At 41.5% G+C, this 27,945-nt stretch overlaps 1 protein-coding gene across 2 annotated transcripts in view; it reads left to right on the forward strand.

Moving 5' to 3' along the window:
• Nucleotides 1-27,945, forward strand: part of CDKL5 (cyclin dependent kinase like 5) — a 208,359-nt gene that overhangs the window by 9,093 nt on the left and 171,321 nt on the right. The gene's annotated exons all lie outside the window — the stretch shown is intronic.

Here is a 27,945-nt window from a genome sequence, read left to right on the forward strand (position 1 = left end):
CGTTAACAGTATAGCTACTGCAAAGGATTCTTATTAATCTTGCTGTAACTTAATCCTTATACTGGATCATATTAATCACTGGTTTCTGAGAACAGTTTTCTGAAGACAGGTATGTGTTTCATACCATATAGCACCTTTATTGGTTGTGTGGTAGTTTTTTTGTTTTTGTTTTGCCTACCTGAAGTACTAACGATAGAAGAAAGTGAAAATCTTGGTTAGCCTTCCTTTAAAGGGTCATCTTTAACCCAAATATTACACTTCTGATTTTTAAAATTAACTGTTGTTTTAAGCAACAGTTAAGATTAGAGATGACATACAAACAAAAACATTTTTATGTGTGGTTCTCTTTTTCACTTTGTACCTTTGACATCACTTTGTGTAATCTAATAAATGCCTATTCTGGCAAATAGCTATGCATCTGTATAGTACTAAACTTATTACATTACTCAGCTTTGTGTCTGCAGGATTGGGGCCCATGTCAGTTTCCCCTGTTCGTGGGCCTTGCGCATAGCAACAGGGGAGAGGGAGAGTTTGCAGGGATATTGTGGAACCACAAAATTGGCAGGTGGGCGAGTAGCACCTGAAACTGTTTTTGTGGGGTGTTTTTAATTGACTAGTTTTCAAAGTGACTGTGGTGCTATAAATGAATCACTGGAATAAGATTTAGGAATCTGCAGAACTTTTAATTATACTAGAAATTTTTTTAGAGAGTGAACACTTGAAAATGTCCTATGCTAACTTGCTTATAGGTTGGTTTCATATAGAATGCTTTTAACTTTTTTTAGGCTTGATATTTTCTTCAGGTGAAACAAGTTGCAAGTAAAGGAGTGGACATATAATCCTAGCAATGACAATCAATATTTTATGTGAGAAACATAAACAGTAATCTTTTACTCGCTATGACTGCAATAGATTTTGACTGGAGTGAGCATATATCTATACCAATGGTCCCCAAACTTTTTCTGTTGCACCCGCCCCTTACCCGTAATGGAACCTAATCCTCCCCCCACCCACCCACCTCCTGTCAGGAGCCAGGGGCAGGAGCTGCGGCTGGGGACAAGAGCAGGTCTGCAGCTGGGGTCCAAGCTGGACTGGGGGCAGGGCTGGGGCCGGAGCGGAGCGTGGGGCTGGGTGGCACTCCCTCTCTGACCCCTGTTGGGCCTGGCTTAGGCCCTGCCATGCTCCCTCCCCATCCCAAACATTCTTATATGCCCCCCAAGGTGGTCGTGCCTGACAGTTTGGGGACCACTGATCTATATAATATGTATAGAATGAATTATATTAATTTTCTGGCTGCCAAGTTGCAAAAACCTAACACATACTGTCTTATTTTTAATGGTTCCAGTTGAGGTGGGATTCTTATGAAGACAAGTTTCCCTATACCAATTAGACTCTGCTCTGTTTCTACAACTAGACAAATTTAAATTAAACACACCACAAAAATTGTGAACCAGTTCATGCATGCCTTTTGTTTAATTATTTTGATCGATAGCTGCCCCGGTGATAGTGTTTAAAAAATCCCACTCATATACTGGCTTTAGAGGAAAAGATAGGCTTTTGCTGTAATCCTTAATTGAAGATCATTTTAAGTTTATATGAAGTGAAAGTCTAATATGAAGTAGGCACGTAGAAGACACCTTTTTGTCATACGCTATTGCCATTATCAGCAACTCCTTTCCCTTTGATAACTTCATGACTCCCTGAAATGGTTCTTCTCTGATGACCATTCCCCCTGCACTTGAAGAAGCCTTCTATGCTTTGGACACACTTTTCCTGGACTGCCTCCATAACTATGTAGGCAACTCTGGTTCCTTCCAAGCTGGTTGATTTCTTTCTCTCTGGCTTCACCTCTGATACTTCTATAGTGTTACATGAAATAAAATTTTGTCCTGTGCTCTTTCAAAAATCAGTTTTTGCTCCATCCTCTTGTCTTTGTTTTTATCTACAACTCTTATGTTGACATTTTAATTTGTTGGTAGCTTTAGAGTCCTCTCTATTCACACTCATGACTAGGGCCATACCAAATTCAGTCCATTTTGGTCAATTTCGTGCTCAAAGAATTTCAAAAATCTTAATTTTCTTGATTTCAGCTATTTAAATCTGAAATTTCCCGGTGTTGTAACTGTAGAGATCCTGACCCCAAAAGGAGTTTGGGGTGGGGGAGAGGTTTGCAAAGTTATTGTATTATTGTAGCGGGGGTGCGGTACTGCTACTCTGCTGCGCTGCTGGTGGCGGCAGCACTGCCTTCAGAGCTGGGCAGCTGGAGAGCTGTGACTGCTGGCTGGGAGCCCAACTCTGAAGGTAGAGTACCACCAGAAGTAAGGATGGCATGGTATCATATTGACCCCCTTAATTCTGTGCTGCTGCTGGTGGGGTGCTGACTTCAGAATGAGCACCCAACCAACAGCCACTGCTCTCCAGTTGCCCAGCTCTGAAGGCAGCACAGAAGTAAGGGTGGCAATACCACAACTGTGCTAAAATAACCTTGTGACCCCCCCCACAACTCCCTTTTGGGTCAGGACCCCCAGTTTGAGAAACAGTGGTCTCCCCTGTGAAATCTGTATAGTATAGGGTAAAAGCACACAAGATCAGATTTCACAGTCTGACGTGTTTTTCATGGCCCTTGTCATGACTAAATGAAGTTGTGGCTCATTCTCACCTTTAGTTAAAGACGTCAAAGACCACACTGCTTCTTTTGGGTTGGAAGAGTATTCTCTGTTGCAACTCTCTCTCATCTGTCTCTCAATTCAAACTTTGTGATTTTGCTGCTTCTGTTGGTCTGTTACCACCTGCATACGATTTCCTGTAGAAATCTCTTCAGATAATTCTGTAAAAATCCTTCCACATATCATTCTTTCCTTCTCTGGATTATTGCAACTCCTTCCTCTGTGGTGTCCCCAAATCCAAACTCTCTAGAGTTACATATGCAACATGCTGCTGCCTACCTTCTGATATGATTCAGGAAAGCAGACTTCGACTCCCTCAGGGAACGGATGGGTAGGATCCCCTGGGGGACTAACATGAAGGGGAAAGGAGTCCAGGAGAGCTGGCTGTATTTCAAGGAATCCCTGTTGAGGTTACAGGGACAAACCATCCCGATGTGTCGAAAGAATAGTAAATATGGCAGGCGACCAGCTTGGCTGAACGGTGAAATCCTTGCTGATCTTAAATACAAAAAAGAAGCTTACAAGAAGTGGAAGATTGGACAAATGACCAGGGAAGAGTATAAAAATATTGCTCGGGCATGTAGGAATGATATCAGGAGGGCCAAATCGCACCTGGAGCTGCAGCTAGCAAGAGATGTCAAGAGTAACAAGAAGGGTTTCTTCAGGTATGTTGGCAACAAGAAGAAAGCCAAGGAAAGTGTGGGCCCCTTACTGAATGAGGGAGGCAACCTAGTGACAGAGGATGTGGAAAAAGCTAATGTACTCAATGCTTTTTTTGCCTCTGTCTTCACGAACAAGGTCAGCTCCCACACTGCTGTGCTGGGCATCACAACATGGGGAATAGATGGCCAGCCCTCTGTGGAGAAAGAGGTGGTTAGGGACTATTTAGAAAAGCTGGACGTGCACAAGTCCATGGGGCCGGACGAGTTGCATCCGAGAGTGCTGAAGGAATTGGCGGCTGTGATTGCAGAGCCATTGGTCATTATCTTTGAAAACTCGTGGCGAACGGGGGAAGTCCCAGATGACCGGAAAAAGGCTAATATAGTGCCAATCTTTAAAAAAGGGAAGAAGGAGGATCCTGGGAACTACAGGCCAGTCAGCCTCACCTCAGTCCCCGGAAAAATCATGGAGCAGGTCCTCAAAGAATCAATCCTGAAGCACTTACATGAGAGGAAAGTGATCAGGAACAGTCAGCATGGATTCACCAAGGGAAGGTCATGCCTGACTAATCTAATCGCCTTCTATGATGAGATGACTGGTACTGTGGATGAAGGGAAAGCAGTGGATGTATTGTTTCTTGACTTTAGCAAAGCTTTTGACACGGTCTCCCACAGTATTCTTGCCAGCAAGTTAAAGAAGTATGGGCTGGATGAATGCACTATAAGGTGGGTAGAAAGCTGGCTAGATTGTCGGGCTCAACGGGTAGTGATCAATGGCTCCATGTCTAGTTGGCAGCCGGTGTCAAGTGGAGTGCCCCAGGGGTCTGTCCTGGGGCCGGTTTTGTTCAATGTCTTCATAAACAATCTGGAGGATGGTGTGGATTGCACTCTCAGCAAATTTGCGGATGACACTATACTAGGTGGAGTGGTAGATACGCTGGAGGGGAGGGATAGGATACAGGGGGACCTAGACAAATTGGAGGATTGGGCCAAAAGAAATCTGATGAGGTTCAATAAGGATAAGTGCAGGGTCCTGCACTTAGGACAGAAGAACCCAATGCACCGCTAGAGACTAGGGACCGAATGGCTAGGCAGCAGTTCTGCGGAAAAGGACCTAGGGGTGACAGTGGACGAGAAGCTGGATATGAGTCAGCAGTGTTCCCTTGTTGCCAAGAAGGCTAATGGCATTTTGGGATGTATAAGTAGGGGCATAGCGAGCAGATCGAGGGACGTGATCGTCCCCTCTATTCAACATTGGTGAGGCCTCATCTGGAGTAGTGTGTCCAGTTTTGGGCCCCACACTACAAGAAGGATGTGGATAAATTGGAGAGAGTCCAGCGAAGGGCAACAAAAATTATTAGGGGTCTGGAACACATGACTTATGAGGAGAGGCTGAGGGAACTGGGATTGTTTAGTCTGCAGAAGAGAAGAATGAGGGGGGATTTGATAGCTGCTTTCAACTACCTGAGAGGTGGTTCCAAAGAGGATGGTTCTAGACTATTCTCAGTGGTAGAAGAGGACAGGACAAGGAGTAATGGTCTCAAGTTGCAGTGGGGGAGGTTTAGGTTGGATATTAGGAAAAACTTTTTCACTAGGAGGGTGGTGAAACACTGGAATGTGTTACCTAGGGAGGTGGTAGAATCTCCTTCCTTAGAAGTTTTTAAGGTCAGGCTTGACAAAGCCCTTGCTGGGATGATTTCATTGGGGATTGGTCCTGCTTTGAGCAGGGGGTTGGACTAGATGACCTCCTGAGGTCCCTTCCAACCCTGATATTCGATGATTCTGTGTGTATAAAATAGTGGCCAAATAATCCTCATGCTTAGAACATCTCCACCCCCATTCACTTCAAAAATGTGATGTCTTAAAAAAACCCTCCAGCCTACCTTATGGACCTCTTTATACTACCATGATCCATCTGTTTATCTAGTGCAGCTTCTTCTCTCTCCCTTTACTCTGTCTTACGGCTGATGCTATGTGAGCATTCTGTGCAGGTTTTTAACCTGGAATAGCCTCTCCATATCTTTATATTTCCTTTGTAAAAGCTTCTTTCCCCTTGTATATGTCTCAACTTTTCTCCCTCTTCTATTAGACTTATGATTGACTGTTTTTATTCACATAATATTATTATGCAATTGTTATCGGTCCATTTAGCTGTGAAACTTGTTTGGATACGTTTTGTATTAGACAGAATTATTTATGAAGTGCTGTAGATGTACATGATATACAGTGCTGATCCAATGAGAGATCACAGACTGAAGGTACAATTTGGTGCAATACAGTATGTTACAAAACAGAAAAAAACAAAGTAGGGGGCAGTCAATGCAGATGGAAAGCTTCGCAGAACGGTGGTTTTTAAAGATTTTTTTTTCCTCTTTGAAGGAGAGGGAAAGGGTTGAATATAACTTGAAAGGCTGTTGCATGTAAAATTGGGCATGGAAAAAGAACAAGAGAGCAAACAAGGAACAGTGGTATCAATCAAGAAGTATGGGTGGAGTGTAAAGCATGATATGGGCTGTAATTAAAAGGTTGTGCAGATCTTCCAAAGTTAGGACCAGGAGCTTGAACTTGGTGAAGAGAGAGTTCTCTCATCGCTGCCTTCCACTCTCAAAGTACAGAGTTGCCTGTAGACTAGAGAAGGGGAGGCCAAAGTGAAGGATACTATGGTAACTGAAATAAGGAAAAGCATCATACAGTACTTTCAATTCTCTCTAAGAGTCACATTCAGATGAGTGTGGTGAAATATAAAAGATACTCCAGTATGGGTTAGTTTAGGGTTCCAAGAACTATTATACTGCCTTAGCAGTAATGATAAACTAGCCTGTGTGTGTGTGGTTTTTTTTTAAACAACTCCAATATTAAAGTGAAGTTATGGGATACACTTAGTAGTAGTAGTAGTAATAATTAAAAAGAATATTCCAAGTCAGTCAATGAATCTTGATCCTGTTCTTCCTAATTAGACATCCTGTGGCTTCACCAGTTGGAAACTGTCATTATCACTTTTGTTTGTAGCATATTTTTTACAGATTATGTAACAGGACTCTGAGCAAACAAGTGCATCTGAAAACAAGTTTGGAGCAACCCAATGTGTCTTTACTCTTGTGGAACTAATTTCTTCAGCTGCATCTGCCAGTTCAAATTAGCTTATTGTATTTCACAAAAATGGTCCATCTGAACTTGTAAGTTGGTTTATTTGAGAAACTGTCTTATGAGTCAACTAGAACTCTGAGAGCTATGAGAGATTTGTTCTATTCAGGCTTTTGCCATAGTCTTCCTTTTACATTTTTGTGCAAACTAGCTGAATTTTTGGTGGCTCATCTTTCCCTTATAAAGTATGGTTAATAATTTATTAAAATGGTGATAATAAAAAGTCAGTGCTTAATGAGAGACCGCACACAGTGACAGCCTAGATGGAACAGTATTTTCCTAGATTTACAATAGCTACTTCCTTTCTTTTCTAAGGTACAGTTATGACAAAGTTGATATGGGTAATGGTCAGAACTGGTATATTGGGTGTGTAGGGAAGTATAAGTTCATGGCTTTGGGGACATGGTGGGACATGTACGCATATTCCACTCTCATAAGTTTAGGGCATGATCCTGCAAGATATTGAACAATTTGTGGAGGTCCTGAGTGCCTCCAATTCTCACTTAAGTCACTGGGAGTTGAGGGCCTTCAGCACCTGGCAGGATCACCCTGGTCTTCAGATAACATTTTCCCCCAATAATTACTTAAGTCCTGATATTTTTATTTATTTTAAATATTATAGTTCAGTACAATACAGCAGTTATTTGCGCAAAAAGTGTGCTGGGTATTGTACAAAGAAGAGAGAGGCATGGTTTCTGAAAACACTGACTTCTGCATTTCTTTTGTGTGGGAGAGGAGAAGTTCTTCCATAAATAACCTGCTTATAAGAATTACAAGTGCAACTGAACCTAGCTCATGCTATTCTGTTTATATTAAACCCTCCATTACATAAGTGAATAAATGTAATTTTTAGAAGTAGTGGGTCATGTTGAACTGTTTCCTTAAAAATAACTCTGTGGATGCAAGACAGTGTTTCAGAATTTTAGATGTAAAAGATGTTAATCTTCTTTTACAGAATTGGCAGAGATTTTATTAGTTACATCTGGAAGATTCAGAAAATAAGTGATATTTTCTTTCAGATGGTCCCAGTTATGCTCTTTTATAAAAGAGTTGCACACTTAAGCTATTACTGTTAGTTATTTCACTTGTGGTGAAAAGCTAGGATGTGCTAAAAGAACATGGTATTTTTTGGAGCAATGAATTAAGAAAAATATATTGTCCTCCTAAATAATTAGATCCCATTACTGCTTTCAGTAACATGTTGAAGACAGTAAAGTATTTTATCATGGAGAACATGCGAGTAAGTACAGTAATATTTAAATAGAGTTAGGTTTTAAACATTTTGTATTATGGTAACTGTTTTTAATATCTCTTAAAAAGGTGGTGAATAGTTTTCATTTGGCAAATATTAGGATTTCTTAACTTTTTTTTCTAATTATGTTTGAAATTTACTTTTTTTTTTTGGTTCAATTCCTTGTTTGGTCACTAGATTTATGAAGTGTTATATGTGGAAATACTTTTAACTGCTACAGGTGAGTCACCACAAGGAGCATGTTTTTTGTGTATAGTAGCTTACACAGCTGTAAAATTAAGCATATGGATAAATGTTTGCACAGTTAGGGTGTGTGTGTGTGCAGTATTTAAGGGTAGGGACCATGTCTTTGTATTTTTGTGAAGTTGCTTAGCACAATGGTGCCCCATCCCAGTTGGTTATTGCACCACAAATAATTTAGTTTATATTTTTGCAAGTTAAGTGGTAAGTTTTTAAAAAAAAGCTTTTAAAATACTCACTACAAGGAAAAATATAAGTAAGAGTATATTTTAACTATGAAGTGGAAGAAATTAAATTGAGATAGTAATATGGAGAGGAAGAAGGTAACAGAATTGCTTGGGAAGAGCCATCCACTCTACTGAGGATATGAAGTGTATGGCTTTGTTATAACTTTAATATGTAGACCAATATTTACTTAACCTTTCATTGATCACTTCTTTTACCATGAATTTGGCAAAGTACAAATAATCAGAATTTACATGAGGACTGCGGGTGGAGTGAGGATGGAATTCACCCCTCCTCCCCAAACCATGGTAAAGGTGGGTATGAATAGTGGCCCCTGTGTCCTTCCCTTCCCATCTTCCTCATCTCCTAGTAAAATTGAGGGCCAAGCGAGCCGCTGGTCACGAGCCACTGATTACATCCCCTTCCACCATGTCCTCTCATCACTCTGCTCTCAAACCCCTTTTGAACTGCTGCAGAGATTGCACAACACCGCCAAATTCTGTAGTGGCTAAGAGATTCCTTTTGGCTTTCAGGCTTCCATCTTCCTTTTGTGCAGTAGAAATGGGCCTTCATGATTTTATATGCTTATGATGGGACTAGTGAATTTCACTTTTGTTTGTTTCTTATGTAGTGCTCTCCCAGATGAAGTGGAATGATAATATATACCTCTTACTCAGAATCTGTAGGACAGATTCCAAACTTGGAAGTTGGTCAAATTAGAAGTTGTAGCCTGTGCTTCTGGAGTGTCCCTTTATAAAATATATTTTTGGTTAGAAGTGTTTGACTAGGAGGTTTTCATGTTCATTCTATGTAGCCAGCAGTGGTGGCAGAACTGCTCTGCACAAAAAACAAAACCTATCAGAAGACATGTGTATTGCAGAACTTTTCCAAAAGCTAGTTATGCAGAACGGCTTGTCTTCATGGTGCAGTGGCAGATATAACATTTAAAATAGATTTCTAAGCAGAGTTTAGACCCAGAGTGAAATGGCACAGCCAAGCTTAATTTGTAATATAAAACACAGAGCTTTAGATAATATCTTTAGTCAGTGTATATACTAGATCTAGTTATATTCAGGCCTGAGCCTGCAAACACTTATTCCTGTGACATAGCATTTACTACCTTTTGTAATCCCATAGACTCTCTTGACAGCAATGGGAGCTAATCATACTTAAAAATAACCATTCCTGACAGTTAAGTGTTTACAGGTTTGGTCTCTTAATTAGTAACTTACTATAATGCTTAATTTAAGATCTGGTCTGATTTAGACTAAAACCATATCCAATCCATAACCATTGCTCTGACTAGCAACACAAATAGTCAATATTTTAGTTTCTAGTCAAACTGTTGAATCAGTGAAATAACTTGATATGAAAAAGGAGCCACTGTAACTTTAACCATAACCCACTTTCAGCTGTGTTGAGTCTGGCTCGGCTAAATTGGTCTTTTGCTGCCATTCTTACCATCCTTACTATAGAATCATAGAATATCAGGGTTGGAAGGGACCTCAGGAGGTCATCTAGTCCAACCCCCTGCTCAAAAGCAGGACCAATCCCCAATTAAATCATCCTATAAGACACTTGTTCTCAGACTCTACTATAGTTTGGAGTACTTCCCCTCTCATTTGTGATTGGACAGACCATCCCACCACTTGCAAGCACATACATTCAATACACTTGTAATATTATCTTCAGCTGTCTTTCATGCAATGTAGCAGCTAGAAACATAGAAGGAGGCAATGTCCTCTGACCAGCCCTGTCTCTGCACACCTTCAGCATGTGCTTTATGGACCACAGTTTGAGAACCTCTGCTGTACGTGTACACAGTAGTGTAAGAAAACCCTAGACTCTGGCCAAGTTTTATCCTTTAAATATATCAGTGAATTAAACAGAAGATAAATCATCCAAATGCTAGATGAACTGTTCCAACTTGAAGGGAAATTACATTTTTAATCGGGTTTTTTTATGGGGTTCTTAATTGAAGTATCAGTACATCACTTATGTATTTATTTTCCATTTGTTTCTTCAGTGAGTTGGGAACAGTCTGCTCCTTGCTATCTAAAGATGTTTGAAATAACATTTATTTGTTCTTCTGTATTAGTCGAACATTATTTATCATAGAAGCATAGGACTGGAAGGGAGGTCAACTAGTCCAGTCCACTGCACTCATGGCAGGCCTAAACCACCCTTGCTGCAATTTAAGCCCATTTCTTCTTTTCCTGTCCTCAGAGGTTAAGGGTGACAACCTATTATGTACTTGAAAACTTACCATGTCCCCCCTGTCTTCTCTACACTCCACAAACCCAGTTTTTCAGTCTCCCCAAATAGATGATGTTTTCTAGACCTTTAATCATTTTTGTTGGTCTTCTCTGGACTTTCTTCAGTTTGTCAACATCTTTCCTGAAATGTGTCACCAAGAACAGGACACAATACTCCAGTTAAGGCAATATCAGCACGGACTAGAGCAGAAGAATTGCTTCTCCTGTCTTGCTAACAACACTCCTGCTAATACATCCCAGAATCTTTGCTTTTTTTGCAATAGTGTTATACTGTTGACTCAAATTTAGTTTGTGATTCAGTATGACCCCCAGATTCCTTTCTCCAGTACTCCCTCATTCCTAGGCAGTCATTTCCCATTTTGTATGTATGCAGCTGATTGTTCCTTCCTAAATGGAGTACTTTACATTTGTCCTTATTGAATTTCATCCTATTTTCTTCAGACCATTTCTCTAGTTTGTCCAGATCATTTTGAATTTTAATCCTATCCTCCAAAGCACTTGAATCCCTGCATAGCTTGATATCATCCACAAACTTTATAAGTGTACTCGCTGTGCCATTATATGTATAATTGAGGAAGATATTGAACAGAATTGGACCCAGAACTGATCCTACTGAATATGTCCTTCCAGTTTGATTGTGAGCCACTGATAAGTACTTTCTGGAAACGGTTTTCCAACCAGTTATGCACCCACCTTATAATAGCTCCATCTAGGTTGTATTTCCCTGGTTTGTTTATAAGAAGGTTATGAAGTTATCAAAAGTCTTACTAAAGTCAAGATATACCATATCTACCTCTTTGCTCCCACCACCCCCATTGCAAGACTCATAACGCTGTCAAAGAGTATTAGGTTGGTTTAACATGATTTGTTCTTGACAAATCTATGCTGACTGTTTCTTACCACCTTATTATCTTCTAAGTGTTTGTAAATTGATTGCTTAATTATTTGCTTCATTGTCTTTCTGGTTTCTGAAGTTAAGCTGACTGGTCAGTAATTCTCCAGGTTATCCTTATTTACCTTTTGATAGATTGGCAATATATTTGCCCTTTTCCAGTCTTCTGGAATCTCTTCCATGACTTTTCGAATATAATTGCTAATGGCTCATATATCTCCTCAGTCAGCTCTTTATGTATTTGTAATTCATCGGGCTCTGGTGACTTCAAGACCTCTAACTTGTCTGAGTTATTTTTAATTTGTTCTTAGCCTCTGATCCTACCTTATTTTCACTGGCATTCACTATGTTAGATGTCCATTTGCTACTAACCTTTTTGGTGAAAACTGAAACAAAAACATCAGTTAGCACTTCTGCTAATCTCATTTGGTGCCTTGGCCTTTCTAATTTTATCCCTAAATACTTGTGTGTTTATATTCATCTTTTGTAATTTGACCTAGTTTCCACTTTTTGTATAACTCTGTGTGTCAGATAATTCAAGATCTCCTGGCTAAGACAGGGTGGTCTCTTGCCATACTTCCTATCTCATACTTATATTCTCATTCTTTATTTATAAACATTTTTGTCTTAACAATACAGAAGAAAGAAATACACAATGAATTTGGCAGGTATTACTTGCACCAGTTGAGAAGTGTTGACATTCAGTAAATGGTGATGACAAGGTTATTGGGGAAGGAAAGTGTAGACAGCTGGAGATAGAAGAACCCTGTAAGCAGTCAGATTGTAATGTAGGCAATCTTATGGGAACAGTATACAAGAAGAAAAATTCCGCAAATGGTAAGAAATCACTAATCGAAAAAATACTGTGCATATTCTAACCTTATCCATATAGACTTCAAAGTGAGATAGCACATGGGCACAGTGCTATATGTAAATGGCTACATGTGGATGCAGCGATCTGCGTGGACACTATCAACTGCAGGATTGATGCCTGGAGAAGTGAGTTTTGATGTATAGCCACTGGAAAATGTTTATGGACCCAATAAATAAAATATTCCAAAAATTCCTACTAAAGATCACTTTCTTCCGTTGAGTACATCTCGATTTGAATTCGGATTAAGCCAGGCTATCAAAATGGATCTTCTAACCCAAAAAGTCAACTTCAGAAAAGAATTTTTAGGGTCGGTACCAAACTTGATCCTCAATATTTTATTTTGAAAAATGTATTAAGATTGCTTGCCTGCCTGCAAGTCTGCCTACTTTCAGAAAAATCTTAAACTGCAATTACTATAAAGTGAAAGATTTGTCTTTCGTGGTAGCACCTTTGAGACGCAGTATAAATTAAAAACTTGGAGAATAATCTTGGTGTGTATTTGAAACTGTTCTTGACTATTGATGCCCGTAGCATTACAATAATAGTACAATTTAAAAATTTCGTACAGAGTCTTTAGATATAATCACATACTTTAGTTAGGTAGTACAAAACGATACATATTACACTATAAATAACTGAAAACAGTTGTGTAAAGACATTGTGTGGGGAGTAAATAAATATAAATAAATATTCTAAATTTGAGAAAGTAATGACTGAAACTTGAGGCATGGTCCTACAAATCAGTGTTATACAAGGAGTTGTACTGAGCATGACCAGAAATAATATGCTCAGACAGGAAAGATACTAAATTGCTTTTATTACATTTCTGTTGACTCCACAACAAGTCTGCTCTGACTCCCTAAGGAGTTTAGAAAAAGTCTCTGAAATGTTGGGGAAATACAGGTATCTAAGATAAAAATATTAGTCACAACACCCCTTTAATGCAAAAGTTATCACTTCTGAAAGTATCTGCTGATTTCTCTAATTGTATCTCAATTACTGTGTGGCTTTCAGGTTCACTGTTGTGTTCTTTAGTGGGCAAAGCAGCACCTTTGTTGCTCTTTAATCTACAGCTATTTAAAAGCCAGCACTTTCCAGTAGATAAAGTGCTGTACCAGATAGTAACCATAGTTTCATATTCTAAATGGAAAAATGGTTATCTTGGTCACCAGTGTGTGGTGGCAATTTCTAGGTGCAGAATTTATAATAGCAATGGTTGAAGTCCCTCATAAAATGGCTTTCATCGCGATTTTTTTATTTTTTTACCTTCAGTCTTTTTTTGCATATTCTTGAATGGTTGGTACTGTAAACTACTCTATACTGTGCTTATTGCAATGAAGCCACAAACAAGTTGTGGCCTCTAGGCACAAAGACAATATAATGATAGGTCTTTCCTATATGTTTTTATTCTAAGTAAAGCTTGAGTGAAAGTGAGTTCTCTCCATGAGAATTATTGAAAGGAGGTATGAGGTGGAGTATGCCCCTCTGAATAATCAGTAACCAAGAAGGACTGTTTTTTGATGTTTCTCCTGCCCAGTAACTCTATCCTGCACACTGCACCCTAAATGTGTGGCACATTTTTAAGAATTGTGGTGGGGAAAATTTAGAACTGGGAAGTTTATATAAGGGTTCTCAGACAGGTTTTTTCCTACTTTTTGAAATGCTTTCAACTGCAGACTATCTTTCAGGGGGGATGTTGCAGGACAGGTTGTGGTGGGGGTGTGTGTGTTTGTTTTAATTTTAAAGAGCTGGAGAAGGGCGGTGTGTTCCAAGGCTGTCTTGTGCCTAGGACTAGGTTTAGTTGCAACCTTGGTTGTTAATTATGATCGTGGAATTTGCCTTACCACAGCCCTTGCTGGAAAACCACTTGTAATTCGTATATTCTTTTGCCTGTGCTTAATGATCCATGTTCTTTTTATGTAAGCTTTTTATATCAAGAGTCACCATTGATCTAGAGTATCTTGCAGTTGTCTGGCAGGGTCATGGTATATGTTGTGGAAAAGTCGCAGAACATATAACTAACACTGATTTTTTTTTGGGTGGGGGGAATAGTAGAAAATCTATTGTGCAGCTTCTATTTTGGATTTTTTTCCCATGGAAAGCAATGGGGAGTGTTTTTGTTTAAAAATTGTCACGAGTAAGCAATGTTAAGTAGAGATAAGGAAGGGTTCAACTCTTTCTTCTCTTCTTCCACTCTTACGGGGTTAATTGTGCTCTTAATATTGGCTGGAAGCAGGACTGAGTCAATTTGGGGAATGCATGGGTGGCAGTGTGTCTCTGGGGAATGAACAGGCATGAAATATTGGTCCCTTGGAGAGAGAGGTTTCTGTTTGATAGTTATGTTTGGCTAAAGTGCTTCTGAAAGGTATCTGTGAGGGAAGGGAGAGAGCCATATTCTGTGCCCCTAGAATCCTATATTTTTACTCTGGAAGGTGGAACAGTAGACTTCTACTGGTATTCTTTCACACAATTCTCCATCTTCAGAGGAGTGAGGCTACCAGTGGAAAAATTAAAAGATCTCTACTATACCCAATCCTGGTGGAAATCATGGTGAGAAGCAGAGACCACCTAGAACCATTTGCTGTTTTATTTGCAATTTGATCAATAGTTCTGTCCCTTGACACACACCCCTTCCCCCCCGTTTGTCATATCCTACTGGAGATATGTTCACAGAAACAGTGAAATTGATTTCTATGCTTTCTCTAGGACTTGAATCTCCATGTTCGCCAAGTGTGTGTTTTCTCTTGGTCCCACTGAGCTAATAAATTATGTTGTGATGTGTCTATCGCTAAGAAAAAAATTGGTAGATCTGTTGTTCATTAGTTTTCATTGATTTATTTTTCTTAATATAATTTAATTTGCATGATACTAACCTTTGTACTAAGTCTGAATAGTGTTGTTGCCTACTGGTTGGGCCTACTGTTATTTGAAGGAGTCCTTTTTGCCAAATTCATGATGTTAGCAGATGTTTTTATTTGAGGCAAGTAGGAAAAATTTCATCCATAGAGGACAGGGGAAGATAGAGTTGGAAATCTGTTCTGTGCTCTCTGCTCGCCTCAAGGTAAAATTGCTTAAATGTTACTGTAACTTGGAACTGTTAAGTCAGATTTAGGAAAGAACTTGTCTCTGGTGCCTCTCTAAAATTATTACTCATTATTAGAGAGGTTTTGTAGTTAAAGAGCACAACAGTTTTGTAAACAGCCAGGTACCGAGTTGGCAGTTAATAAATAACAAAGGCTAGAATTCAGATACCCTAATTTCTATTCCCAGTCTTCCTGCATCCTTGGGCAAATTATGTAATCACTCTGCCTCAGTTTTCCCAGTCTGTAGAATGGGAGTAATTTCAACTTCACAGGGGTGTTGGAGTCTTAACATTATAAAGTGCTTTGAGATCCATTCTATAAGAAGTGCAGTACTTTATTTTGTTATGTTAGAATCTGTTACCGATGGGTATATTTTCCTGAAAAACTGGAAGCATTTCTTCTGTGATAGAATATGCACTTTTACTAACTTAATTGTTTCATCTGTTTTTCTGTGACATGCAAACTGTTAGACTATTGTAAGTACATCAAGAATAGAGATATCCTTGCCATAATGACATGCTCAAGTGGGGGGGGGGGGGGGGAAATCAGTCATGATTATTAAACATGAGTGGTTCCACAATATTAATGCATTTTTATCAGATAGCACCGTTCTGTTCTCATAGTTAGGATAAAAAGAAACCGATCATGAATTTGACAAGTAAGGTTCTGTGTGTGGGAGTTGCTCCCTTTCTCTGAAGCTGAGGTATAATAGGCACTTAAAAATATATAAGCAAGAATGTCAATAGGGCTTAGTTACTAAAATTTAATATTTTAGGCAACCTGTCCAGTAATATTTTATTTTAAAAAATCTGTTAATTCCTTTGTGTTCCGAACATCATGCCATCACTGCGGTTAGAAAATATGCAGATAGAAGTGAAAACTTAACAGCAGTACTTGATTAACTAGACTGTAGGGATGCAAAAGTAATAATTCATTGTTGCTAATGGGTGAGAAGCACTGTTGTTTTTCCTTAGAAGAAATAGTGTGTGTGTGTGTGTGTGTGTGTGTGTGTGTGTTAAATACCAACCTGGTGGTCAGCTTTTCTGGTGATGAAGAATGTGTAATTTAAATCCACGAATTACTGCCTGAAACTGGACATACAGACAAATGTTTCAGCTTTATAGCTTTCACATTTCCTGTGTGGTATTTGGGTACATCAGATCTTAACAATATTTTAATCTTGGCAAAAACAAATTGCCAAAGGGAAAAAATCCTCGTGACATACTGGGTTGTGTTTCAACCCAGTTTATCACATCAGAGGCTCTAAGACTTAGCAAAACTTTTTGTACTATGATACTCATTCACAGCATGCTGAAGTCCAGTTATAACTGGACATAAGAAAGTCCCTATTCTTCCCTGCACCATGCTAATTTTTATCGAAAGGCCACAAACTCAAATTCAATTTCTACCTTCCTCTTTGCTTGTCTGCTCTTACAGAATGGGATGCTCAATCTCCTCATCCATCCTTGCATCTACTGTTTATGAATTCAGCACAGCATTGACTGATCACACGTTGGATTGATTATGATTTTTTGTTTTTTCTAAGAATTTGTAAGTTAGCCACTTCTATGTTGGGACCATTACATAGACTTAAAAGGAAAAAAAGGTAGACATGAACTTCTTCCCCTAAAGGATAATGGTTCAATTGTGCTTATAATGGTCGGTATGTGACTTTTGCTGTTAAAATGTGGTGGTGTGGCCATTTTGCAGCAGGATTGTTAAGGAACACCTTTTGAAAGCGATGGTGATCAAAACCTGAAATCATTTGTAAAAAGGAGCTATTAAAGCTAATGAATTAAATATTTTCTGTAAATTATATAGAAAGTAGCAAATGATAATGTACAGAAAATATTTAATTCATTCGCTTTCCCACAGAGAGTCTCTTCCTTTTCTGCTGCTAAAAGTAGTGGGAAGGTTGAGGGGGTCGCAGTGCATCCTGGGTCCTGTCCCAATGCCTCTTGGTGCATTGCTTCACATTCCAGCAATCCCCCTGCTTCCATCAGCATTTGGCGCCATCTTTCAGTGGTTTGTGTACTGAGCGCTCTGTCTCTTCGGTCTGCAGGAATGGATCCCGCACTGTTGACCGATACGTTACGAGTGGCGGTGGAGTTATTCCTTAAACTACAAAGGCAAGAGGAGTGTGACATTGATCTCTTCACGTGTAGTAGCTACGACACAAGATTGCTTGTGGCATTCATGGAGGTGCTGACCACAGTGGAACACTGCTTTTGGGCTTGGGAAACAAGCACTGACTTGTGGGATCACATCGTTATGCACGTCTCGGATGACAAGCAGAACTTTCAGATGAGGAAAACAACAAGACAGTGTGATGAGCTTGCCCCAACCTGCGGGACAAGGACAAGAGAAGGAGAGCTGCCCCGCCATTAAAGAAGCATGTGGCAATTGCACTGTGGAAGCTGGCTACTCCGGACAGTTACTGATAGGTCACTAACCAATTTGGAGTGGGAAAGTTGACTGTTGGGCTCATGTTGACGGAAGTGTGCACGGCTATTAATTGCATCCTGCTCCAAAAGACCATGATTCTGGGCAACGTGCGTGACATTGTGGATGGCTTTGCACAAATGGGCTTCCCTAACTGCAGAGGGGTGATAAATGGCATGCATATTCCAATTCTGGCACCAGACGACCTAGCTACCGAGTACATTAATCGGAAAGGGTATTTCTCTATGGTTCTTCAGGAGCTTGTGGATGACCGTGGGCATTTCACGGACATTAACGCAGGTAGGTTCTGGAAAGGTGCATGATGCACGCTTTTTTCGGAACACTGGCCTGTTCAGGAAGCTGCAAGCAGGGACTTTCTTCCCGGACCAGAAGAGCACCGTATGGGAAATCAAAATGCCCATTGTGATCCTGGGAGAACCCGCCTACCTATTAATGCTGTGGCTTATGAAACCATAAACGGGGCAACTTGACAGCAGCAAGGAGCGGTTCAACAATATGCTGAGCAAGTGCAGAATGGCCGTTGAGTGTGCTTTTGGCCATTTAAAGGCCCACTTTTCGCTGCCTATATGGGAGGCTGCACTTGGCCGATGACAATATTCCTATTCTTACGGTCATGTGCTGTACGCTCCATAATATTTGTGAAGGGAAGGGTGAAAGTTTCAGTCAGGGCTGGATCGCTGAGGCTCAGCGCCTGGAGGCTGAATTTGAATGGCCAGAGACAAGGGTTATTAGAGGGGTGCAGCATGGGGCCATAAGGATCAGGGGTGCCTTTAGGCAGCAATTTGAAACTGAAAGCCACTAATATTTGTTAGACCAGAAGTTTTTGGAAGGTGTAGGGGACAATTTTCTGGTGCAAGTGCTGGAGGAACCAACTAGAGGCAGGTTTCAGAGTAGCAGCCATGTTAGTCTGTATTCGCAAAAAGAAAAGGAGTACTTGTGGCACCTTAGAGACTAACCAATTTATTTGAGCATAAGCTTTCGTGAGCTACAGCTCACTTCATCGGATGCATACTGCAACTAGGGGCAGAGCTCTTCTTGACCTGCTGCTCACAAACTGGGAAGAATTAGTAAGGGAAGCAAAAGTGGATGGGAACCTGGGAGGCAGCGACCATGAGATGGTCGAGTTCAGGATCCTGACACAAGGAAGAAAGGAGAACAGCAGAATACGGACCATGGACTTCAGAAAAGCAGACTTTGACTCCCTCAAGGAACTGATGGGTAGGATCCCCTGGGAGAATAATATGAGGGGGGAAAGGAGTCCAGGAGAGCTGGCTGTATTTTAAAGAATCCTTATTGAAGTTACAGGGACAAACCATCCCGATGTGTAGAAAGAATAGTAAATATGGCAGGTGACCAACCTGGCTTAACTGTGAAATCCTTGCTGATCTTAAACACAAAAAAGAAGCTTACAAGAAATGGAAGTTTGGACAAATGACCAGGGAGGAGTACAAAAATATTGTTCAGGCATGCAGGAGTGAAATCAGGAAGGCCAAATCACACTTGGAGTTGCAGCTAGCAAGAGATGTTAAGAGTAGCAAGAAGGGTTTCTTCAGGTATGTTAGCAACAAGAAGAAAGTCAAGGAAAGTGTGGGCAACCTAGTGACGGAGGATGTGGAAAAAGCTAATGTACTCAATGCTTTTTTGCCTCTGTCTTCACGAACAAGGTCAGCTCCCAGACTACTGCACAGAGCAGCACAGCATGGGGAGGAGGTGACCAGCCCTCTGTGGAGAAAGAAGTGGTTCGGGATTATTTAGAAAAGCTGGATGAGCACAAGTCCATAGGGCCGGATGCTCTGCATCCAAGAGTGTTAAAGGAGTTGGCGGATGTGATTACGGAGCCATTGGCCATTATCTTTGAAAACTCATCGCGCTCAGGGGAGGTCCCAGACGACTGGAAAAAGGCTGATGTAGTGTCCATCTCTAAAAAAGGGAAGGAGGAGGACTGGGGAACTACAGGCCAGTCAGCCTCACTTTAGTCCCTGGAAAAATCATGGAGCAGGTCCTCAAGGAATCAATTCTGAGGCACTTAGAGGAGAGGAAAGTGATCGGGAACAGTCAACATGGATTCACTAAGGGCAAGTCATGCCTGACTAATCTAATTGCCTTCTGGATGAGGGGAAAGCAGTGGACGTGTTATTCCTTGACTTTAGCAGAGCTTTTGACACTGTCTCCCACAGTATTCTTGCCAGCAAGTTAAAGAAGTTTGGGCTGAATGAATGAACTATAAGGTGGATAGAAAGCTGGCTGGATTGTCGGGCTCAACGGGTAGTGATCTATGGCTCCATGTCCAGTTGGCAGCTGGTATCAAGCGGAGTGCCCCTAGGGTCGGTCCTGGGACCGGTTTTGTTCAATATCTTTGTTAGTGATCTGGAGGATGGCGTGGATTGCACCCTCAGCAAGTTTCCAGATGACACTAAACTGGGAGGAGAGGTAGAGACACTGGAGGGTAGAGATAGGATACAGAGGGACCTAGACAAATTAGAGGATTGGGCCAAAGAAAGAAAATCTGATGAGATTCAACAAGGACAAGTGCAGAGTCCTGCCCTTAGGATGGAAGAATCCCATGCACCGCTACAGACTAGGGACCGAATGGCTAGGCAGCAGTTCTGCAGAAAAGGACCTAGGGGTTACAGTGGGCCAGAAGCTGGATATGAGTCAACAGCGTGCCCTTCTTGCTAAGAAGGCCAATGGCGTTTAGGGCTGTATAAGTAGGGGCATTGCCAGCAGATCGAGGGACGTGATCGTTCCCCTCTATTCAACATTGGTGAGGCGTCATCTGGAGTAGTGTGTCCAGTTTTGGGCCCCACACTACAAGAAGGATGTGAAAAAATTGGTAAACGTTCAGCGGAGGGGAACAAAAACGATTAGGGGACTGGATCACATGACTTAAGAAGAGAGGCTGAGGGAATTGGGATTTAGTTTGCAGAAGAGAAGAATGAGGGGGGTATTTGATAGCTGCCTTCAACTACCTGAAAGGGGGTTCCAAAGAGGCTGGATCTAGACTGTTCTTGTTCTGTCATCTGATACCTAGAACATCTGAGGAGTAATGGTCTCAAGTTGCAGTGGGGGAGGTTTAGGTTGGATATTAGGAAAAACTTTCACTAGGAGGGTGATGAAGCACTGGAATGCGTTACCTAGGGAGGTGGTGGAATCTCCTTCCTTTGAGGTTTTTAAGGTCAGGCTTGACAAAGCCCTGGTTGGAATGATTTAGTTGGGGATTGGCCCTACTTGGAGCAGGGGATTGGACTAGATGACCTCCTGAGGTCCCTTCCAACTCTGATATTCTATGATCAGGAGTGCAGTGCTTGTAAAGCTAGGAGATGATTGTGATTGGTGCAGATGATGGAATATGAAGGTGTAAGAAAATTGTTGCTTTGTAGGGCTCTTTGCTTTCAATTAATGGAATAAAAATTGCTTTCAAATTTAATTTTTTATTAAAAAAACAACTGGAGGAGAGACCAACAAAAAAACACATCAGCACTGTGGGGGATGAGGGAAGTGATGGTCCCGGGATGGTTAAAGATTTGTGTATATCCAGGTATCGTATGCAACCTTCTCCTTTGGAGTACAGTGCAGTGGGTACTGTACTTCAGCAGGGCCAAACTGCAGAGGGACGGGCGTTTGAGTACTGGGAGTCCGCAGGGCTAGACTGTGACGGGGCAGAAGTGGAAAGCAGTGGGTACAGACGGGAGCCAGGAGGTTGGTAAGAGTGTGTTAGTGGTGCCTGGGAGGGAAAGAGTTTTGTGACCGCATCTGCAGGGGAGGGGAGGACAGGCACGGAGCAGCTTGGTTTGCAAATGCTAGTAGCACCTGGAGCATGTCCGCTTGGTGCTCCATAATGTTTAAGAGCTGCTTCATTCTGGCGTGCCAAGTTCTCCTTTCGGTCCCTTTTCTCGCTGTCCCGACACTCCTTCAATTTTTGTTTTTTGGCCATGGAGTGCATCATGACCTCGCACAGAAAGTCCTCTTTAGTTCTTCATGGTCACTTTCTCATTCTGCGCAGCCATTCAGCGTGCAATAACAAAGAGGGATGCTCCCAAGGTCATATCTGTGAAGCCAAAATGCAACATTTTACAGAAGCAGTGTTGTTTGCAACACACAGACCACTGATTTAAAACACAGCCAGTGCTCACAAACCTGTCACTAACTGGCTGACCTCAGGCAAGTGCGCACGAGCCACAAGACCCCCAAAATGGTCAGTAACCACAGAGCCAGGGGGAATCCATGTACCAGGACCATACTGTACACTGGGCATGTGGCTCTTGGGGAGAGCCAGCTTTCAGGGGGCTTATAATATTCCTGTCCCCACATTTTCCACAGGCTGTGTTCATTATGGAAGATATCTCGCTGCTGAGGGTGAGCACGGAATCAAGGGAGGGTCTTCTCCAAGCCTGTGGCTTCCACCCTGGCCCCTATGCAGCTTGCCTGTGTACAGCAGTGGTTCCCACCTCCCACCAGTGATGGCAGAGTGGCATGGGAAAATTACCCTTAATGGGGCAAGAAACAAAGCAGCTCTGCCAAAGAACCTGCGGCAGCAAATTCCCCAGTATCTCCATGAGAGTTTTCTGGAGATCTGAGGCAATCAACACCCTGTTCCGCCACTCAGACTAGGCATGTGGTGGTACGTGCATCATACCAGCACAAGCCTGCTTTCTGCAACTCTCCTGCCCCCAACAACTTGCTTCAGTGATTTCCAAAATGAAAGCCACTTACCAAGGACCCCCTCTCCTGTTTGCGCTTCGCCAAGATCCGACAGCTGTGACTGGATAGCCTCCTCTGGCATAGAGAAGCGCTCCTGGCTGCATGCATCTTTGACCTCCAAGTTGTCCTCTGCCCCAGGGTTCCTCTCCCCTTACACATCCTCATCCAAAATTTCCTCCTCTTGGCTCGGTCTACCCTCGACTGGCACATGAGCCAACAAAGTATCCACGGTGGCCTTCGTGGTGGAGGTGGGGTCGCCACAGAGTATCGCGTCCAGCTCTTCGTAGAACCGGCAGCTTGTGGGCGCAGCACGGGAGCAGCGGTTTGCCTCCTGTGCCACAGCTCCTTCACTTTGACCCTGCACTGCAGTGTTTCCCGGTCATGGCCCCTTTCTGTCATGCGTTGTGAAATCTGTCCGTAGGTATCATAATTCCTATGGCTGGAGCGCAGCTGGGGCTGGACAGTCTCCTCTCCCCAAATGCTGATGAGGTCCAGCAGCTCAGCATTGCTCCAAGCAGGGGATCGCCTGGTGCATGGAGCAGGCATGGCCCCTTGGGAAGTTGTGCTGAGACCACTGTATGTGTCAGCGAGCAAACAGAAAGGGGACTTTCAAAATTCCCAAGGAATTTAAGGGTGGGGTTAACAGTTGGTCACCTGAGGGCAGGGCAGTAGAGTTCAAATCAATGACCAGAGAGGTGAGAACAGGCATTGTGGGACACCTCCTGGAGGCCAATTGCAGTGCTGTAATTGACCAGGGCGCCTACACTGGTACCGTGGCGCTGTACCCCGGCGCAGAAAGCTGTATGCCTCTCATTGGGGTGAGTTTTTTTAAAGTGCTGCAACTGCACCATTTCTGCGCACTAAGTGGCTTGGCAGCGTGTACTCCTCGGGGGCTACACTGCAGAAAGCTGCTTTACTGTGCAGAAACATGCCAGTGTACACAAGATGTAAATATGTACTTTGCTGTTGAACAACAGTACTGGGGAACTTAACTTTACCACATGACTTCACAAATGAGCCCCATCGTGTGAAAGGATTTTTCTCCCCAGGGCCTCTTGAAGCTCTTAATAGATAGTTCTTTGGGCCTGGAGTTCTGCAGCATACCTATTTTGGTACTTTTTTCCTTACAGTTTTGGAGGTCTTTAAATAGTATCGTATTTTCCTTTCGATCCCTGCCGTTCAACTACCTGTCAGAACTGAAATACTAACCGCTTGAATATAGCAGAATAACTACACTCTAAATAAACTAAGTGTGAGAAAATGGGAGTAGCTGTGCTTGAAGCTAGACTCATTCTTAAAAATGTTGATGAATTGGGACCCTCAACAGTGTCAAATGTCTGTTTGAAATGGATATTTTACCTTTTTAGCCCTGTTTTGAAAATCCTGTGCGAATACAATAATGGTTTGGTTTTGTCCGTCCCCCAAATGGGAGTTGCAGTATTTTGACATGGCTTATGCTTCAGTGACTGGCACACATACCAAAAACACTGCAACCCTCTACTGGCTTCTTTGGGACCCTTACCTTTTGGTGACAGTGAAATGACTTGACGGATATTCTTGCAAACAAGCTACATGCTTTCTGGTCTTTTTAAAACAATCTGTAGTGGAACATACTTTTTGGATTAGCTGTTGTAATCCTGGTTTGGCTGGATGCAATGCACTTCAACTATTGCTGTTCCCTGTAAAATGATATTCTTTGTACCATCTGATAAGAAACATAGATTTAGATCTTGACTAATAGATCAGTCCAGAAGGAATTACTGTGAACCATTCTGATGTCCTGTATAGCACAGGATATAGAATTTCACCCACTAATTCCTGTTTTAACACCATAATTTCTGAACTGCGCTAGAGTGCATCCTTTACTAAGATGATTTAAAGACTTCACGTAATGGAAAATCCATCACATCACTCTCCAGTGTTGATTTCCCCTCACTGTTAAAACTTTGGAAATCAGATTCAATCTGAATTTGTCTAGCCTACATTTCCAGCTGTTGGACTTGTTATGCCTTTGTTTGCTAGACAGGGAAATGAGGGAGCCCGTTCTGTATTTGGCAACTTGACAAAGCACCTTGAATCAACAGCATGCTGAAATCTGGCTCCAAGTAAAGGGTTAACTGATTTAAACATTGCAATCGTGTGTGGGAGGTATGGGTTTTTTTAGCATCAGATCTTAAGTGAGACCTATGTTGCAGGCAGAGAGCAATGTTTAAAATGATTTTACACTACATAGCCCATTCCTCAAATTTACTAAGATTTTATCTGGAAATCTGCCTGCTGATATTCAGAATAGTAAAATGAGAAATAAGCCACAGGTGCAGATGTGGTTTCCACAAGAGAATTTCCATTTTCAAGAGCACTTCTTTGTAATTAGAGTTGGTTGGGAAAGAGGTTTTTCTGTTCTGTGAAAGTCTGAGTTTTTAATTTTTTTCCATCCTGAGCTGGGCTGAAAAGCCAAAACTTCAAAATTTTGTCTTAAAATGAAAGTCTGAAAATTTTGTTTTGGGCCAGTTGAAATGCTCTATTTCAATTCTGACTCTTTAGGTTTTTTAAATTTTTTAAACATAAAATATTAGATTTCTAAATGGAAAATCAAAGCTTTTAATTCTGAGAATTATGAAATGGGATGTTTTGACGCTTCAAATACTGGGAGAAAACATTTTGAAACAAATTTTCCTCAGTCAATATTATTTTGCAAAATTTGGTGCAGTCAGAATGGCATTATCTGATGAGAAAGTGTTCTGCCAAAAAATTTCCAACTAGCTCTGTTTACAATGGAAAAATGGAAGACAAATGCTTAAATAAACTCTTAAATACACTTCAGTGTGAGGTTCTTCATAGGCTACATATGAAAAACTTACTCTCCTAATCTTTTAGATATTGAAACTCTGATGTCCTAGATATTTTAATTAGATCACAGGTCCCTAGACTTACATTATATTAATAGTAACGTTTTTTCAGTGCTACAAATAGACGTTAAGGTTTTTACTGTTTTCATTTAAATTGGTACTTCTGGGTAATCTATCTGCAGGGAGAGGTGTTGGGGGGGCCAGGCGGGTAGGGGGTCAGCATTAAAAACAAAACACAGAACCTCCAGTCAGCTGTGCATCAAAATTTTCTGATCTTCCTGCTAATTTCCTCCAAAACCACCTGCATCTCCACCCATGAATACATAAGTGGGTATGCTTTTCTTTGAACTAGATCAACTGTTAGTCCTTATGGAGAATGCCCAATTCCATAATGTACAGTAAATATGAACAATTTTAAGTTGACTTAGCAAGGCACTTGTCTTGCATTTTCAAACTTATAACAAAATATTTAATACATTATCAGAGCACTGTAAAATGATTATTGGGAAAATGGACACTACATGTGCAGTGATTGCAGTTTTTTAAATAAAGAAATTGTGTTAATATTTAAGTCTTGTTTGGCTCTTAATATTTTACTATAATGTGCGTTCAGTTTTATTATACTTTTTTTGTTTGGGTATTCTGGGGGACACTTCACCACCCCCGCATCTTGAGAATCCTACCTGGGCTAAGTAGCTGAGCAGCGTGGTGGCATTAGGACTTAAATAGTTTTGTGCATGCCCAGCAGCAGGACTTTGGGGACTTTCCCAGCTGGAACTCGAGCACCAAGGGAACCAGGTATGGTTAGGCAGCAGCTGAAAGAGGGCTTTGAGGATCTCACTAGTGCCTAAATTTTACCCTTTGTGGAACTCGTGTTCAGTGCTCTTCTGCTGACACATCCTGATGTAAAGTAACTCTGCCTACAAAATCGGGGGCATGGGGAGGTCTAGAGCCAACAGACATGCCTTCAACCTTTGAAGTTTAGGGTTTTACAGAAATTTGTACTGGAGTAAGCTTCTTGAACCATTTCCTTTTCTCCCCCTGTTCCAAATAATGTTACCAAACTGAAACATGGAAATGGGGAAAATAGACCTACCTTGTTTGCTGTTAGTATTCTGAGTAATCCCGTATAGACAAACAGCCAGCCTCCTTCTCTCATTGGACTCCTATTTTCATTTTCAATTTAAAACAAGCTGGATAGCAGATGTTAATTAGCATATCTAGTAAAACTACTTTAAAATGGTTAGACCACTGGCCCCTCAATATCTGTGTTCTGAATAGTTGTGTAGTGGTACTTTCCTTGTAGAGAGAGAGAACTTCCAGTTTAATTATAAAAACTAAATTGCCAGGTTGTTTTGAAACCAGAAGTTCTTAAACATTAAGATATGAACGTGTTGTCACACAATGAAGCCTTTGCTGGTGGCTGTTACTGGAGTAATTGCTGATAGTTAAACCCTACCAGTCCTTACTGGCTGATAAGTCAGGTATTGTGACTAATATTAACCATTATTTGAAATGAAAGATGGCAAATAGGGAACCTTTTATCTACTGAGCCTTAAGGAATCCAATTTTAGGCACTGTAAATGAGAGTGAATATCTCAGAAGCAGAATTTGCCAAAATACCCTCAAGGTAGCGAAGTGGGAACATAGTGTTACTTTGAAACAAAATGCAAGGGCTTTAAGAAATGCCTCAAACTCCATTCTCTACAGAACAAAAACAAATACTTAAAATGGTTCTTCCCAGGCTAATTATACCTGTTGTGATGTGGGAAAATATGCATGTTGTTTGGCCTCTTGAACACCCCAAGAAACTAGAGTCTTTGATTCGGGCACACTGCACAATAAAAAGGTTCATGTTTGCTTCAACTGTCTTTTTTGAATGAAGATGAAAAAATGATCATTGGTGAAACTCCTCCCTCCTTGAGGTAGTGCAGCAAGCTTCCCGCCATGTGCTTTAAATGGCAATGTTGAACCAGCTCTCATTACTGACTTTGAGAAGCAAGTGTATTGGGTTGCTAATTTCAACTTTATATCAGAGGTCTTCTTGCTTCCTGTGTATTTTCAGATGAGCTACATAACTTAAGAAGTGAGGTCCCCTCCCGTTTATTACCTATAGTTGGGGCCCTACCAAATTCATGACCATGAAAAATGCGTCGGGGACCGAGAAATCTGGTCTCCACCTGGGAAATCTGGTGTTTTCTGTGCGTTTACCCTATACTATACAGATTTCACGGGGGAGACCAAAGTTTCTCAAATAGGAGGTCCTGACCCAAAAGGGAGTTGCAGGGGGGTCACAAGGTTATTTTAGAGGGGGGTTGTGGTATTGCCAGCCCTTCTGCGTTGCCCTAAGAGAGCTGGGTGGCCAGAGAGCGGTGGCTGTTGGCCGGGTGCCCAGCCCTGAAGGCAATGTCCCACCAGCAGCAGTGCAGAAGTAAGGGTGGCGATACCATCCCATGCCATCCTTATGTCTGTGCTGCTGCTGGTGGAGCACTGCCTTCACAGCTGGGCTCCCGGTCAGCAGCCACCAATCTGCAGCTGCTCAGCTTGGAAGGCAGCGTTGCTGCCAGGAGCAGTGCAGAAGTAAGGATAGCAGTACTGCAACCCCTTACAATAACCTTCTG

This window comes from Lepidochelys olivacea, assembly GCF_965140295.1.
Source record: "Lepidochelys olivacea isolate rLepOli2 genome assembly, chromosome: 1".
Taxonomy (NCBI): Eukaryota; Metazoa; Chordata; order Testudines; family Cheloniidae; genus Lepidochelys; species Lepidochelys olivacea.